The 12231-nt window shown below is 42.5% G+C and overlaps 1 protein-coding gene across 19 annotated transcripts in view; it reads right to left on the bottom strand.

The window, feature by feature from the left end:
• Positions 1-12231, bottom strand: part of LDLRAD4 (low density lipoprotein receptor class A domain containing 4) — a 440311-nt gene that overhangs the window by 383884 nt on the left and 44196 nt on the right. The window lies entirely within an intron of this gene.

Raw genomic sequence — 12231 nt, forward strand, 5'->3', positions numbered from 1 at the left:
GGAAGCAACACTGACCCCTGCTTAGTGAAGACCCTAGGGTGAACATCCATGGTTCTGTCTGAAAGACTTGTCTTTCCACCTGCCCTTCACCTTGCAGGTAGAACATCCTCCAGTCTGGAGCTCTAGACTTTGTCCAGTTCCAGTTCACACAATCTATCACGATCATCCTCACCCCAACTCGATGAGTATGCTCTGTGTGCATCACACACTCCAGGTCATATAAGGTGACTGCCTTGTGCCTTACAAAGCAGTTTCAGGTAAACTCAGTCAGCTCTGCCTCAGATACCACAAGCACCTCTCAGCACCCAGCCTGCCAATGTGTAGGATTACACTCCTGTCCAAGGTTGAATAAGCTACCATCTGTCTAGTTTGTGTGCTATAGTGTACCCTCCAGGAGACTTGTCCCTCAAAGTGTGTTCCTGCCATATGTCACTCCTGGGTGATCAGCCAATGCTAAGACATCCGGATAAAAAATGACTACGTCTAGCCAGAGGATCCTGAGAGATTCCTATGGAGGTCCACCCTGAACACATGAGCCTAACAGGTCACTGTTTTTATGTAACCCCTTACTATCAATACTGTGAACCCACAGACATTACTTTCTCCTCCTGTTTTCTATCTGCTAAGAGAAGAAACAATCCACTTCTGGTTTTCCAAATAGTAGTTTTTATTCCCCAACTGGGACTGCTATCATCAGTCTTCCTAGGATTCAAATGTTCAGATTAATTGGGAAAGAAGTTGGTGAAATAACCAGAAATGTACCTTGGTGGGCAAAATTACTCTTGAGTGCAGGCAAACCTGTGACTTGCTTCTAACCAACAAAATATGGCAAAAGTAATGACATGTCATTCCCTTGATCAGGCAATGCTATATAAGACTCCATCTCAGCAGACTAAAGAGTGACAGACTCCCTTTCTAGCTCTGAAGAAGCTGCTATATCGTGACAGGGCCTGTGAAAAGGCCACATGGCAAGGAACTGCAGAGACCTCCAGGAGCTGAGAGAGAGATATCCAGCAAAGAAAAAGGAACATCAGTCCGATAGCTACAAGGAAATGAATTCTGTCAACAATTTAAATGATCTTAGAAGTGGATTCTTCCCACTCACACCTCGAGGCCCACACCTTGATTGCAGACTTCTGAGATCCTGAGCAAAGAACCATTTAAGCCATGCCCAAACTCCTGACCCATGGAAACTATGAGATAATTTATGGGTGCTGGTTTAAGCCATTAAGTTTATGGCAATTTGTTATGCAGCAATAGAAAATGAATTTAACTTCATAATTAAGTATAGGGATATACTTAAATACATATATATTACATGCATCCGTAACTGGTACAACTGAACAACGCTTCCTACCTGCCTCATCCAGCCATAAGTGAAAATTTATTTCTCCTTCTTGACAATGAGCTCCTGGTGGACAAGAACCACATCATCATCATCCTGGCATCCCCTTAGAGTATGTGACACCTGGGAGGCCCTTAACATTTTTTTAAATAAACCAAATTAAAAGAGTTATGATTTGTCGATCTCTGGGTTTACTGCAATAAAGCCAAAGCAATGGAATTTATACAATCCTTCAAAGCAGAGCTCAGAGCCTCTAAATTAATTTTTTTTATGTTTTTATTTATTTTTGAGAGAGAGAGAGAGAGAGAGAGAGAGCGAGCGCGCAAGTTGGGGAGGGGCAGAGAGAGAGGGAGACACAGAATCTGAAGCAGACTCCAGGCTCTGAGCTGTCAGCACAGAGCCTGACACGGGGCTTGAACTCACAAACCTCAAGATCATGACCTGAGCCAAAGTCGGACGCTTAACCGACTGAGCCACCTAGGTGCCCCTAAATTAATTACAAAATAGGTGGAAGACACAGCCTCATGCTCTATCCCCAAATGATGAATCCACAATTACTCCAGTACAGGTTAATTCACTGCACCTGTGAACCTGAGTCAATGCTTACAAATGTTTCTCAGTAGTCACTACTTTTGCCAAATACCATTGCCACTTTTCTGGCATTTAGCTAAAGGTTAAAAACAACACCGCAACAACAAATCCCTAAGAAATTTTCCAAAGTAAGAATTTGTGACTCACTCTTAGTTTTCCATTCATATCAATCATTCACTCCCAACCAAAATGGAAAAACCTGTGTAAGTCAAAAAACCCAACTCTAATTATGAAACAAAATGCTAATCCAACTTCCTGACAAAAGGGCTTTAACATTTTTTTATTTTTAATGTTTTAATGGTTTTTTTTATTAGTTTTGAGAGATAGAGTGTGAGCTGGAGAGGAGCAGAGAGAGAGGGAGACACGGAATCTGAAGCAGGCTCCAGGCTTTGCGTTGTCAGCACAGAACCCAACACGGGGCTCAAACCTGTGAACCCCAATATCATAACCTGAGCCAAAGTTGGACACTTAACCAACTAAGCCACCCAGGCACCCCACGATTTTTTTTAAACTGATGCTTTTTAATTCTTTTAAGCAAGATTTTACTTAAGCCCAATTTATTTTTTTAGTGGGTATTTTTGGTTTGTGTTTGTTCGTTTGTTTGTTTGTTTGTTTGTTTGTTTTGAGAGCAAGTGTGTGAGCAGGAGAGGGGCAGAGACAGGGAGACAGAGAATCTCAAGCAGGCTCTGCACTGTCAGTGCAGGAGCAGGGCTGATGCAGGGCTCGAACTCACTGAACTTTGAGATCATGACCTAAGCTGAAGCCAAGAGTCGGACACTTAACTGACTGAGCCACCCATGTACCCCTTAAGCCCTGTTTAAAATAAAAGTTGCATATGTAAATATATTGTTTCTGCTCTCCTTAAGAGATAAATTACTGTTTTTTATTATAAAGAAGACTGTGACTAAAGCTTTATTTTAGATTTTGAAAGGATTGGTTTAATAAAAGAGTGATTTTAAAACATCCAAATCAGTTAAATTACTTAAAAGACACAAAATAAAAACTTCATTCACTACTCTCCTGAAATCTATATGCATGATTGTATTATATATTCCAACTCCCCCATAAATCACTCAGTAAACCTTAACATTATCTCCAGGGTTTACTCCCTGGTGCTGAGCCTCTCAGGCAGCAGATTTCTCTCACTCAAGCCAAGAAAAATGAAAAACACCAGTTCCATGACATAGGAGGCAGAGAATTTCAATAAATTCACCTCTTCTTCTCAGCATAATTTTAACTCTCTTGGGCCCAACTCTTCTGTGTGAAAATAATCAATGACCCACTACAGGGAACTGAAGGGGTCACTGAGCTGACCCCTCCCCGTGCAAAGAAAGAAACAGACCTAGTTTATAGTCCCCACCCTGTTCCCTCCACCCTCAGTTCTAATAAGTGCATGCCTTTTCCATAATCTCACAAATACAGCTCAACACAAACTCCAGTGCTTCAAAATAAGAAGACTGGGCATTAATATTATGCCCCCACAAAGGAAATTAAGCCTTCAGAAGAATGGTTTACCCAAGAGAAAGACCCTAAAAAGAATTAATGAACATAGACCCTCAGAGAAGATGCTGGAAGAGTTCCTCACACATGTACCATGCCATGCTGCTCTAAATATTTGAGGAATATTAAGTGATATTCCTAAGTGATAAAGTATGGTCCTGTGGGGATGATGATCTCACTAGCCTCAAACCATCTTCTTCTGAGTGCCATGTTCCTGACACGTTTCCAGAAGTTTACCTAGTACTGTAGGTTGAGTGGCCACAGTTTGAGAACCAGGAGCTAGTGAGAGGCAGCGCAAGAGGCAGAGTTGCAGATATTCCTGGAAAGTAATATGAAGCAAGGAGGTCACCTCCCTTGCCCCAAGGAGATACATAAGTGGCAGCAGACTGAAAAATCATAAGGGAAGAGAGGTGCATTTCTTCTTAACCTTCACAGCATTCTCACTCTCTTTAAAACAAAGGAAGACATTTGTTGCAGACAAAGGTTAAGAGAGAAATCTAGTTGCATGCTTTCTTTCTCTAAAACAGGCCTGGCTCCAGCTAGGAACTGGAGTCATTTAAAACACAATGATGCCTGGAGACGAGAGAGCCATTTTGTGTAAATTATAAGTTGGGAGAGGAAAAAACACAAAGTAGTAGTTAATATACTTATTTGGTGCTACGGAAACAGATCAAGAAAAACAGAAAACAGAGGTCTCCTTCCCAAAACTGTACTTGCTTTACATCATTTTTCAGAAATGTTGAGACGTTCCTTAAGGATGGAACTACACTTCTACCACAGATGCATAAAAATTTTTATCAGGCATGTCTTGAGGGCATAAAAGGCACGTGTGCATTTATTCAACCCATAACTGCCATACAGTTGGTGTCTTTCTCTGGGGGGCTGAGTTCAGAGTAAACTGATGCCAAGAAGTACTGGGCCAAAGGTATGTTTTTGCAGCCCAAGTACCAAGCACAAGGATCTCTCACTAGCTGACTCTGCCCTGGGGAAGGGTCAGGCCGTCAGGGAGCACCGCCAGCAGCCTCCCGGCAGAGCCCAGGGTGAAATGCAAAGCTAATGAATGAATACAGGCTCCAGCCTCAGGGCCAGAACTAAGAGTTTGACAAATTGCATCTTAACAAAGCATCACCGACCATTTCATCCCTGCCTTTCAAAATCCAGGAATGCACTTGAAGAGGGCGGCTTTGGGCAACTCCCAGCCAACAACGAAGCCAGCCAGGACCAGGACTATCAAGAGGGATCCCAAAGCCAGCCGCCTTCTGTCGGCTGTCTAGCTTACTTCTAACAGAGATTTCTGTTCCCAAAATAGAAACGAAGGACCTCTTTAAAGCAGATGCAACAAAGAAACAGTCCCACTTTGCTTGCCAGGAAGAAATAAAGCACGGCGACAGCCACACCCAAAAGTCATCTCTTTTGGAGCACAGAGGACCGTACAAGGGGACATTTCCTGGGGTATAGCTGAAGTGGCTAGCCTTCTCAAAGATCTGGCCCCCAAAGACCCTCGCGGGGTGCAAATACTGGAGTAAGGGCAGTGCAGGGGGGCTCCCACACTCACACTTCCTCCCAGCCAGCGAAGGACAGGAACAACTTCGAGGGCTGCACTCACAGGGCAGTGGAGCGGCCAACGGACCTTCACAGGCTTCCCTGCCCCGCCTCGCCCTTCAACCAAGGGAAATCTTTCAATCAAAGCAAAAACAGTCCATCTGCCTATGGCTAAACAGGTAGGTTTTCCTATCTTCCCTGCTGTTTTGGCTTGAGCTCTTCAGGCTGCAAAAGTTCTGAAGCTCCCACAGCTAAGCTTTATAAAGGCCTGAACTACCTACGAGGAAACTAGGACAAAGCCACCCTTGGGCAACCCTTCACAGCAAGACAGCATCAAAGCCAACATGGCATCCCAGGCTCCTGCCGGGTAAGGTGACTGACGTATTCACGAGCGCACAGATGCACATGAGCGCGCACGCACAGTAGTAGGCACGCGCGCAGGCACAAGCTGAGTACGCTTGGAAAATCTTAAGATGGGATGTTTCAGGATCCGTAAAGGCAGAACTAAATGTTCCAAAGCACAAAAGGTGAAAAAAGTTTTTAACAACGCTAGCATGAGCCCCTTCAAGAAACAATAACAAAGGGGATGATTTCTTTTAAGTGACATTCAAATCCAACAATGAAGTTTCCTAGATATTTCCAAACTGGAGGGAGAAAAGACAAAGGCTGACACCTCCACAAAAGATCACAAAATACTTTAAAGTAATGAAAAACTTGATAATTGTTAGGATGTCCTTGGAACCACAGTAGAGGGGACGGCCATCTTGCCAGAGCAACTCAATGAAAAGCCCCTAGCAGCATGCCAGAATGAATTGGAGGTCAACCAATCACCGAGCGACAGCACGACCAGACGCGAAAAAGACCCACCGGGACCTAAATCCGGAACCGCTGCAGCTTAAAAACCCCACCCCACCACACCTGGGGGCGACTTCCCTGACTCCTCTCTCTCTCCTCTCCCCTCTCCCCTCTCCCCTCTCCCCTCTCCCCTCTCTCTCCCTCCCTGAGTCACGGAACCTCGCCTGAGACCTTAGTTCCCAAATAAAGCCTTTGACTGATAAATTTTTTTAGCCTCTGACTCCTATCTTTACCCTGCCTTACGCCTGACCCTAACAATAATGACTGGGAGACATCAAGATCTTCTTTTGCTTCTTAAGCAATGAAGTACTGTCTCATTTCTCAAGCATCCTGGAAGGAGTTCTCAGGGTCAAATTATACCCTTTAAAGCATACTAGCGCACATCCAAATGGAGATGTTACCATATCCGTTACAAGCCAAAACAGGAATCAAACACTCAAGTCACTATCGCAGGAACTCCATGAGCATGTGGACTGGGAGAGTAAAAGAGCCACAGGCACAGCCTGCCCTGAGTTCAAATCCAGATCCACCACTTACTGCTTGCAACACCAGGGCAAATCACATCATCTCTGAGACACACCAGCTAACAAATAAAGATAAGGTTATCTACCTTGCAGGTCACGGCATGGTGTTAGAGAGACTGTAGGGGCCTTAGTATTTGATCATAAGTATTAATATAGTCAAATGATAGAGCAGCATTGCTTCTGAACAGAGAAAACTGGATGCTAATACATATGACTCATAACAGAAGTACCTCTATCCAAAAGTCCCCCTGGTTTACCTCACCCTCCACAGTCCTCCTCACTCAGTTTTCAGTGTTCCTGGGCTGTCTGCATATACCCTTCCTCATGTTTACTCAGGACTCCCCCATGAGAATACCAACTCTTAAAAACAAGTCTCACATTTTCTGGGTTTTTAATACAATTCACTTCCTTCCTTGTACCCCCCCCCCACCCACCCACCGTGCAACGCCCAACCATACGTGTATCTCCATAGCTGGCATTCCCCAGAATAGCAGCCTCAGAGGAAGACTTGAGGTAAACTCCCACCTTTCACATCTTACAAGCTCTCACACTTGATGTCTCAAGCCCTGTCCCTTTCTGTGAGTGAGAAAGAAACCAAGGAGCAGAGGAGGTGAAGCATGCTGACCAAGTCACACAGATTGGTCAAGTCCCAGGGGCAAAGACCTGGGCCTCTTGCTTCTCCCACCATGCCATTGGCATCTGCTTATTACAGAGCCTACCTCATAAGAAAGAACAATTGCCACTGACATTATAAAGATAAATGTCCAAATGACCCACATATCCTACCACACAGCACTGGGCCCTGAGGCTTCAACATGCCTGACAGCAAGGCAGGCCTGCTTCAAGAAACAGCTCTGCATACTCAGGATTCTGAGTTCTGGCCCACGTGTTCTGTTCTCTGCCCTTTTTGACCTCCTGTTTGGATACTTAATTAGTTATAACAAGAAAAAATTAAACAGATAAAGATACTCAGGCATCTCGGTCATTCATTTCTAGGTAATAATAGTAACAATAACCATAAAGCTAACATTCATTTAACCTTTGCTCAGTGCCTCCCACCGTGTGGCACGCTATGTATGTTATCTCATTTAATCCTCACAGCAACCCTGTATGGATGTTATTAGTATCTCCAGTTGACAGATGAGACAACCAGAGTCTAGAGAATTAGGTGATTTGTCCAGGGTCATACAGCTATCAAGAGGCAAAGCCAGGAGTTGAGCCCTATTCCATCCTACTAGCAGATCCACAGAGAAATCAAAACAAATGGTTATAGTAAGAAATAAAGCACAATGAGGTATCAAAAAATGAATATGCTTTGTTCTTGGGAATTCCTTTGAAAACTAAGGTGTATTTTTGTTGTAATATTCTCTTCAAACTCAGACTTTATGATTCTGTTTGGAAACAGCAACAAGTCATTCACCAATAAGCACACTTCTTTCAGACCCTTTTGGTCACTTCCTGTGAACACTCCACAGGCAGAAACAAATGTGAATACTGTGGAACCACATTGGCAGATGAGAGTCCTGACCCCCAAAGACTGGCACAATGGGAGGGCACAGCGAGGACTTCTCAGGAACCACAACAGACTCAGTCCCAGGCTGGTGAGGCAGCAATATTTTTGGAGACCCATTATGTCTCAACTTTTCTACCACATACCATCAAAAAATAAAAAGGACCCACATTGTTATTTCTCTGAAATTCTAAAATTTAGTATGGAAAACAGGACAAACATAAGTAAGTCTGTGCTGTTATCATAAAATGTCAAGACTGGTTTTCATATGCCAAAGATAAAAATTGTTCTCAATATTTTACTGACCTCTATTAATATTTAACATTAAATATAGACCTAATTCTCTGTAGAAAGCTGTTTTATGTACTAAATCCCTAGTACTATGAGGGAGCAATGCTAAATTCCAGGAAGAGACCAGAGAAGTCACCATGTCATGTGAGGTGGAAAGAAGAGACCCAAGTATGTCAAACTCCACACTCAAACTCATTAACCATGCACTCCACTGGCAGGCTGTATGAGCACCCACCAAGTGCCAGACATGATTCCAGGCACTTGGGCATATCAGTGAGCAAAACAAGGGTGGAGAGTTGAATGATAAACCTACTCAACAGGTAAATTAAGCAACTTGCTCAGAAATTGTAAGGGCCATGTAGAAAGTCAAGGGCAGAGCAGAACAGAGGACAGCCAGTACAGCCAGAAGGAAACAGTGCCAGAGAATGCTCCCTGAGAAGGTGATATCTGAGCAAGGCTAGAAAGGGGTAAGGGGGTCTGGCACATGGATGTTTGAGAAACAACATTTCAGAAAGGGGTCCAGGAACAAAGAAGCAGTGTGGCTGGATGGAGTGAATGAGGGCAAAAGCATCAGGAGATGAGGTCAGAGAGGCAGTGGGGGGGTCACAAGAGCTTGCAGGCAATTGTAAGGACTTGGCATTTACTCAAGAAAAATGAACATCTAGTGAGTCATGCATTCATTCAACAAGGACTTACCAGATGTTAAACATGCCAAGCCCTGTGCCAGACGCTAAAGACATAGGAACAGAAAGAAGGTTGAGAAGAGGCAAAAACTAGACTCCTCAACCTTCGGTGGTAGCTAAGGTCTTCTTCAGTACACTAAGTAACCAAGAGTACATGCCTGGAACCTGGAAATGAGCATTCAGTGGGCTCAAAGGATGCCCCTCCATCCTTTACACGTATACAGGTCCTGAGCATTTACCATGAGAACACCAAAAATACAGAAGATCTGAAAGTTGTATAAATCAGCAGTGAAGATCAAACGAAGTCCAAAATCATTTTAGTCTTGACTATACCTCATTAGATTCTAAATATTTAAATCTATTGGTGGTATTATGATAGCTCTATATCTACAATGGTTTAAACAACATAACACCCTATATTTCCCAATATTTATAAATGGCAGAATGTTTACTCTTCATTGATAGCTAGATATTTATTTGTAATTTTGGTAAAGTAGGCCAATGATAAACCTCTGTTTGGTCTTTCTCCTCTATTAAACTATATAGATTATATCTTCTTAATACTTCCTCTGTAACTCACCTGTGATACTAGTCATTTTGTACTTTCAAACACTTTAATACATTTATTTGTGTATATATACATACATCTATACACATACATATATATAAATGCATATATGTATATACATACACTGAGTTGTGATATTAAATATCTTTATATACAAATGTATATAAACACATGTATAACTTTTTTTTAAGTTTCTAAAACCACTACTTAGACTTATTACGTGAACTGCATTCTATCTTCTCTTCTTTTGCACATCACTTTTCGAATGCTGGTGTGACCTACTGAAAGGATTTCATGACCTGCCAATGAGTTGCGGTGCTAAAACACTAAGCACTTAAGTAGTTAAGGCACTGAACTGATTAAAAACTATTAATTAATTAATTACCTCACATTTGTCACATCAACTATCCCCTATTTTGTCCACCTACCCTCAGAACCTGCAGAGAAGAGCTAACTCTAGTCTACTAGTAAAACTTTAGAGTGTCCTAAAGGATGATCCTTCACAGCACAGTCCTGCAAGACTCATGACTAACCAGAAAGCAGAAAGGAGCTAACTGTTCTCTGCTGGAGGCAAATAGAAAATGTATCTGCACTATATGTGCATGAACTTGTCAAATAAAATCTCCAGTATTCTGAAATAACTTAATGAAAACACATTCCATTGCTAAAGGATTTTTTTCTTTGGCTTCCAGTGCTTTGATAAACTTGTAAATGGTCATTAAAATAGGACCAGTATTGGGCCACCTGGGTGGCTCAGTTGGTTGAGCATCCAACTTCAGCCCAGGTCATGATCTCACAGTTTGTGAGTTTGAGCCCCGCGTCAGGCTCTGTGCTGACAGCCTGGAGCCTAGAGTCTGCTTCAGATTCTGTGTCTCCCTCTCTCTCTGCCCCTCCCCAGCTCATGCTCGCACTCTGTCTCTGTCAAAAATAAATAAACTCAAAAAAAAAAAATTAAAAAAAAAATAGGACCAGTATAAGGTTGCCTAGGTGGTTCAGTCGGTTAAGCGTCTGACTTCAGCTCAGGTCATGATTTCATGGTCAGTGAGTTCAAGCCCCACATGGGGCTCTGTGCTGACAGCTCAGAGCCTGGAGCCTGCTTCGGATTCTGTGTCTCCCTCTCTCTCTGCCCCTCCCCCACTCACACTCTGTCTCTCAAAAATGAATGAACATTAAAAAAAATTTTTTAATAAATCAAATGGGACCAGTATAAGCACCACTCTGCATTCCAGTGTAGGACAGATTCAGACTCAGAAGGTCTGTAGTCAGCCCCAAGATTCTTCATTTCCAACAAGCTCCCAGGGGATGCCAATACAGTGGTCCAGTAACATACCACTAAAAAGCACTGGGTCATTTACAGATCTAGGTAGCCCTCCTTAGCCCCCCTAATAATATATGTTCAAACACATAGCACAGGGCTCTTGGGTGGCTCAACGGTTAAGCATTTGACTCTTGATTTTGGTTCAGGTCATTACCTCATGGCTCATGAGATTGAGCCCTGCATCAGGCTCTGCACTTACAGTGCACAGCCTGTTTGGAATTCTCTCTCCCTCTCTCTCTGCCCCTCCCTGCTCTCACTCTCTCTCTCTCTAAATAAATGAACATTAAAAACAAATACATCAGAAGTGCCTGGGTGGCTCAGTCAGTTAAGCATCTGACTTTGGCTCAGATCATGATCTCAAGATTTGTAAGTTCAAGCCCCATGTTGGGCTCTGAGCTGACAGCTCAAAGCCTGGAGCCTGCTTCAGATTCTATGTCTCCCTGTCTTTTTCTGTCCCTCTCCCGCTTGTGTGCGCTCGCTCTCTCTCTCTCTCTCTCTCTCTCTCTCAAAGATGAATAATAAACATTAAAAATAAATAAATAAATAAATAAATAAATAAATAAATAAATAAATAAATAAAAATACTTTTAAAAATACATCAAATACACAGCAGACAGCACCTGCTGCGAAGGTGGATGTTTAGGTGATATCCACAAGCATTTTAATGTGGGTTTCAGGTGATGGCAACCCATCAATGGTGGTAATAGAAAGGCCCACTGGGAAGAATGAAGTGAGGGAGTTAAAGAAACACAGAGAGGAAATCGGCTTGGAAAGCAGGACCAGGCCACCTACAGAAACCTATGACGATTCACAGATGAAAAGATAACATCTATTTGGAAGTAACCCATATAATACCAACTTGGATACACTAAAAGTTAGCCATGCTATGTCTAACAGGCTTGCTGGAGCTCCAGCTGGCTGAAAAACATATATTGATGATGAAAACCATCATTCAAAAAAAAAAATGTCCACCTACCATATTTTATTTGAAAGGAACACAGATATTCCAGATATTCCCAGGTTAATTGGTCCTTTTAACTGAAATTAGATACATGGTTCTACTACATCATTAGAGGTCAAGTTTAGAACATCAGCCAATTGCTTGTATTCCAGTAGGTCACAGATGTTGTTTTTATTTTGTTTTTTAAGATTTTATTTTTAAGTAATATCTATACCCAGTGTGGGGCTCAAACTCACAACCCCAAGATCAAGGATCATATGCTCGACTGACTAAACCAGCCAGGCACCCCTGCTGTTGTTTTTAAATTACCATATTCCTCTTCATTTTACACAATTCTTAGAAAATATTTCCCAGCCTTTTCTCCATCAAATCATCAAAAAATAACTATTGGGAATTGAAATTCCACACATTTGGAGGTCACTATTACCCAACTAAAGTCTGGACATGCTGTTCCACATGTTACTGAACTAATAAGGGTAAAAATAAAATTCCAGAAAAGGCAAAACCTACACTTTTTACCTAGAGCCTTCTCTTATTTGAAGC

This window comes from Felis catus, chromosome D3, assembly GCF_018350175.1.
Source record: "Felis catus isolate Fca126 chromosome D3, F.catus_Fca126_mat1.0, whole genome shotgun sequence".
NCBI classification, from domain to species: domain Eukaryota; kingdom Metazoa; phylum Chordata; class Mammalia; order Carnivora; family Felidae; genus Felis; species Felis catus.